The following is a 6000-nucleotide window of genomic DNA, read 5'->3' as shown; positions in this document are numbered from 1 at the left end:
TGTACCTGATGCCCATCTCTCCTGTAGTCAACTGCCCGGCTGGGGGCGTCAAATGATGCACGGGGACTTATTCACAAGCCCCTTGGGCCGCCGGTGCGTCACTTTTAAAATGGGAAAAAGTGACGCACCAGCGGCGCAATGTCCTTGTAAATAAGCCCCGCAGTTCTTATGAGGAGAGTCTGCGGGGCAGAACCACGAAGCGACCCGCAAAATAAAAGTGAAAGCACAGTGCTTCATTTGTGGTTAACGTGTTTCATCTGAGACAATGACATTATGCAATTGGTTAAGTAGGGTCATGTGACTGACTGAATGCTCTTCCTGTGTGGGTGTAACATTAAGAGACACTATGCAATTGGCAGGGATCCTTGTCAGTGCCCTGCATCCCAGCTAGCCTGTCAGGTGGGTGCTAAAGTGAGTCAAGTAAGCTTCCAGTTTTATTTTCAAGGAAAGGCTTTTTCTAAGGTGCCTAGTTGGATAAAACACCAGTTTTTAGTTCTTCTATCTGAATTTTCACAGTTGATTTTGCTTTTTCTTTTGCCCCTGCATTTTGCACTTCTTGGCCACTGTACTTTTGAATTGCCTCATAAAAACAGCGAGACGACACATTATTTTGTAATGATCCTTAAACGCAGTATTGCAAGCACCCTTTTCATATACCAGGGTTACTCAAATCTGCAGGTCGTGACCTCAAGACGGTCATCAGAAGACTGTGATGGCCTCACGTGCTGTGCTCTGACCAATCCTAATCAACAGTGTTGAACCCATATACCAAAATGCTAGTCTGGAAAATTATCAGGTTTTAGCCATTGGAATGCATCATAACTATTGCACCTTCTGAACTGACATTTGAACTGAAAGTAGATAAGAGATGTGAAACCCCTGTTAATGCACGGGTCAGAATTACACTTTGAGTGCTATTTAATGCATCCCATAATAATTGTATGAGTTAAAATTCTGATCCTTCGTTTCTTTTCCGGAGTAAACCATACAGTAATTGCCATATTGTGCATACTTTGGTGGATTCAACACCAAAATCCGCATGTTATTCCCCAGAAACCCTTAATAGGTGCTATTTATAGCACCCGATAAATAATGAACCCTGCGGGATCGATATTTAGGTGCAATAAATAGCACCTGTGCTTGTAATCGGGCTCATAGCAGTTAGTGTGAGCAAAAGCAGGACTAGGTGCTGAGGGGGGTTATTTTCAGCAGGTGAAGGTTTGCAGATCATAGTGAGTGACTTGGGGTGCTGCGGGTGAGGGGTGCGTGTAGTAGGCTATGTACTGCTTTTCAGAGTATGGTGAGCCTTTTAAACTGGAGTCTGCAGATGGCAGGCAGCCCGCAGACTTTTAAGATGCAAGGGCAGATGGGGGCTCGCCCTGGGAGGGGGGACACCTGGTTTGCAAAGCTAATAACTTTGTTTCCAAAGCTAATAACTCTATAAATGTGAGAAAAGGCGTAGGTAGGAAGTCCCATGAAGGCTCACTTAGTTGTAGTGTTGTATTTTGTAGGCTTTTATATAGGACTTTCAATATCCTTGCAAAGCCCGAAGCGCTTTCTGGGCGGTCCAATTGCATTAGTTGTGTAGTGCTTCAGTAGTTACATTTGCTCATGATAGGAACATTTATGAATACTCTTATTTAAAATGAAATACATGCTAATCTCGTGATTAATACGTAATCCGCAAAAGTCAAAGACCCTACATTGTTGCCCCATCCTTCAGATGAACTTTGAAGAGCAAACAATTGCACATTTGCACAGCAGCACATATCAGTGATGCACAAACTCTGCCTGTTGACAGGTCGCGCAGTGTCCTTCTGGGTGTAGGGTACAAGGACAGATAAGCAAGATGAAAAGAGAGATTACTAGTCGACTGGAAAGAGCGGAAAGATCATGGATGGAGTCTAACACAAGCTACCAGCAAGCGCTTTCTCTAATCAAAAGGACACATCAAACCATTGAGGACAATTTGATTAGCTATCAAGGCAAGTATAAAAGAACCCCTTCGTTAAGCCTGAAAATGTTATTTCTTTAAGAAAAAATAATACTTAAGCAATAAACCACATACTCTTTTTAATGGTAAATTACATTCTTACTAGCAAATGACTAAGTAATGGGCATATATTGTCACATTTATTTTGAGATTTACCCTGAGTTTAAGATTATTCATTTCAAACATATTTGTTAATCCAAAGTCTACTTCTCACTTCTTGGATACTTAAAAAACTGGGGAAGAGCCTTGGCTCGAACGTTTCAGAAAGCTCTGCGCATGGTTTAGATATTTGTTGTGCAAATGTATTGCATGCTCTTGCCACTATCAGTCTGGTTTATGATCAAGACAATGTGAAATGTTCCACCAGATTCTCCCTTATCTGTTAGAAACTGGTAGACACAGAAGAAACCTAAGTCAAAAACGAAGTAAAGGAAGGAAAATCAGATTGTGGAATATCTCCTCAGAATGTCCCTGCCGAAATTTTTGTCTTCTGTATTAAAGTTTTCCAGCGGTCTAGATTCACATTGCAAGCTTACTTCTAGTATTAGCTGATTGAAGCAGGTCACTAGATGTTGAGGACCCCCAGGCATTTCCAACAGATGTCATTTCCAAACAATTGTACTGTCTACAGTACATTGCACCTTCAGGTATACAGTCTAGTATGATGTCAGGTGAAGAGGAAGTGACATCAAACACCCTTTAACCTTAATGCCATCACAGCAAGTGACATTATATGACAGTTGGCCTTGAATCTTCCCAGGAAGTGATGTCATATGACTAAACCCGATGACATCACAATACATAACATTGCTGAAGTTCCATAATAACTGCCTGATTACTATAACGAGGGATTTTGTTTATGATCACTTAGTTAAATTCCTTTCTGATTAGATTTAGGGATGTACTTAAGGTCAATTGTACCCGTAACATAAATGTTATCAACAAATTAATTGCAAATATAAAGCAGAACTATAAAAGGTACACACACGGGATTTGTTTTTGTGAATATATCACAAATTCTTTTATATAAATCAGAATCAAACAGAAGAGGGGGAAAGGGAAATACATGAAATACAATAAATTTCCGGCAATAAAGCATGAAGGATGGGTTGACTTAGAACCACATTTCATCGGATAACATCAATTCCCAGATGATTTTAACAGAGACTAATTTCATACAAGAAATGAAATCAACTGTGGTTGCCTGATACTGGGGAATTAGATGGTGGTGTCGACGTTTCGGTCTTTGAGGCAGAAGTCCGTTAGACCATCTTCAGGACGGTAAATGATTGCACAAAACACCCTTTAAGGGTTCAAGGAAACACATGTGGCTACTTATTCGCGTTCGTATGCTTTTGTCAAGGCGTGTTGGTTGAATATATCACCTATTCGCTGACAAACTTTCTCCTACAAGGGGATTCACACAGTTGAAGCCCTCGTTATTTCAAATTTCGCAATTTTGGTTCGTATATTTAGGCTCGAAAAAATCCGTCTGAGTCAGGAGCGCCTGACTCAGACGGATTTTTTCGAGCCTAAATATACGAACCAAAATTGCAAAAGCATACGAACGCGAATAAGTAGCCACATGTGTTTCCTTGAACCCTTAAAGGGTGTTTTGTGCAATCATTTACCGTCCTGAAGATGGTCTAACGGACTTCTGCCTCAAAGACCGAAACGTCGACACCACCATCTAATTCCCCAGTATCAGGCAACCACAGTTGATTTCATTTCTTGTATGAAATTAGTCTCTGTTAAAATCATCTGGGAATTGATGTTATCCGATGAAATGTGGTTCTAAGTCAACCCATCCTTCATGCTTTATTGCCGGAAATTTATTGTATTTCATGTATTTCCCTTTCCCCCTCTTCTGTTTGATTCTGATTTATATAAAAGAATTTGTGATTTATTCACAAAAACAAATCCCGTGTGTGTACCTTTTATAGTTCTGCTTTATATTTGCAATTAATTTGTTGATAACATTTATGTTACGGGTACAATTGACCTTAAGTACATCCCTAAATCTAATCAGAAAGGAATTTAACTAAGTGATCATAAACAAAATCCCTTGTTGGCAACCTCACCTTACCAATTTATCTGCCTAAGCCCTCAAGGGTTTATTGGGCCTACCCTTTACGTATTTTTGATTACTATAACAACACAACACAGACAAATATCTATTTTAAGGTGCCAAATGATATGTCAAGGGAACATTAACCTGATTTAAAGTAAGCAAGCACAGTGAGTTAGTCTGACATCTTCTAGAGGGACAAGGTGCAGGGTGGGTGCGCGGTTTCTCCCCAATAAGAACATGTTGAAAAAATGGACTCTAATAGTGCATTTTATAACATGATTTTCACACAAATGTGCTAAAAAGCCCCAGGCTCTGAAAAGGCACTCATTAAATATTCAAGTTCTATCTTAATGTGCCAATCTAATGAAACCTGACAGTCCCCATAAGTTTACTCCATTATTTTATTTAAATGTCCTATGCGTTTCCCCATACATCAAACATTACCTCCATTGCTGGGGTCAGATTTCTGTCATGGATGCCTCTTTTGCCAAACATTATATACAATATGCTAGTGTCAGAAATTTGCCTTTAATGCATTTCACATAAAATAGGTGCCCTTTATGTCAAATATTACATCTAGTGTGTCATGGACAGCATTTATGCTTCCCTGACACATGCCATAGCTGTCCTCGCTTCTGCCAGTAATTTTCTCCAATGTACCAGTGCCAGCATTCTGCCATAGGTGCCAACTCAAGTATCGCCTCCAGTGTGCCAGTGCTAGCATTCTGCTATGGGTGCCTCTATAAACCAAGAAGCATTCCAGGTCCAACAGCACACTTGCAAGCATAACAACACATTCTCACTCAAGCTCACTAACATCTCTTACTCACACACTCTCATTCACTCACACTCAACCTTGCTCGCTCATTGGCACTCATGTGCAGTCATTTGTTTCCGCTCAGCGACTTTTACTCTGATTCAGTCATTTGCACTCTCTCGCTTACTCTTACTCTGACTCACACCGTTTTTCACTCTCTCACTTTGAGACACTCACACACATACGCAGTCCTGCGTACCAACATACCTTTTCACACAAACACATGTTCTCTCACCCAAACTCTCTCCCCCACATGCACAATACATTTAAAAGCATTTTATTTATCTTCCCTAAAATGCCAGTAAAGGTCCAGTTCCAGATCCTGCTGCTCCATATTTATTACACTAATAGTAAATTATAGACTATTTTTGCCACATCTGAGGTCTGGGGTCCAGCTGCAACCCGTAGTGACCCCTAAATGACATCCATCCTAGCATTTCATCCTGTATTTCCTGAGGCAGACCGGCCTACAGGTATATCTGGAAAATTCTCAGTAGTTCGCAGGCTTTGAAATGCAGCTAGGGTTGGAATGGACTGGGCCAGATAGTAGGCAAACCTGACACATGACTGAGCCTGCTATTGCTCAACTGGGTTACCTAAATCATCGCATGACCTAGATTGCTATAGTTCCTATTGAACATGTCAGCCGTAAGGTGGTCTTCCTTCAAACGTTTTGCCTTTGCCCTCCACATTTTGCTGAGATTCATTATTGTTGGCCTTATGACTCTATGCACTTTGCCACTACTAACAAGTGCTAAGGTGCTTGTGCTCTCCCCCCTAAACATTGAAAAATTGGCATACATCTGATTGGTGTATTTAATGTACTTTTAGGTCCACTGTAGAGTGATATACCATATACCCAGAGCCTGTAAATTAAATACTACTGGTGGGCCTGCAGCACTTATTGTGCCACCCACTTACGTAGCCCCTTAAACATGTCCCAGACCTACCTTTGCAGAAATAATTCAGTTTTAAACTGTCAATTTAGCTTGGTAATATCACTTCCTTGCCAAGCCTTAAACCTCCCTGTTATTGCATATAAGCCACCCTTAAGTTCGGCAGAGCACAGTCTATTTAGTTGCAAGTGGGGCAGTGCTCAGCTCCGCCCCCATCCTGCCA

At 40.9% G+C, this 6000-nt stretch overlaps 1 pseudogene across 1 annotated transcript in view; it reads left to right on the top strand.

The window, feature by feature from the left end:
* The first annotated feature begins 224 nt into the window (after window positions 1–224).
* The window catches only part of LOC146862491 (fibrinogen alpha chain-like), a 46880-nt pseudogene continuing 41104 nt past the window's right edge, over window positions 225–6000 (top strand). The window contains exon 1 of the transcript XR_014978135.1: window positions 225–1985. The product of XR_014978135.1 is annotated as a fibrinogen alpha chain-like (transcript). The remainder of the gene's footprint in view (window positions 1986–6000) is intronic.

This window comes from Triturus cristatus, chromosome 2_2, assembly GCF_964204655.1.
Source record: "Triturus cristatus chromosome 2_2, aTriCri1.1, whole genome shotgun sequence".
Lineage (NCBI taxonomy): Eukaryota > Metazoa > Chordata > Amphibia > Caudata > Salamandridae > Triturus > Triturus cristatus.
This window is presented reverse-complemented; position numbering and strand designations above follow the sequence as displayed.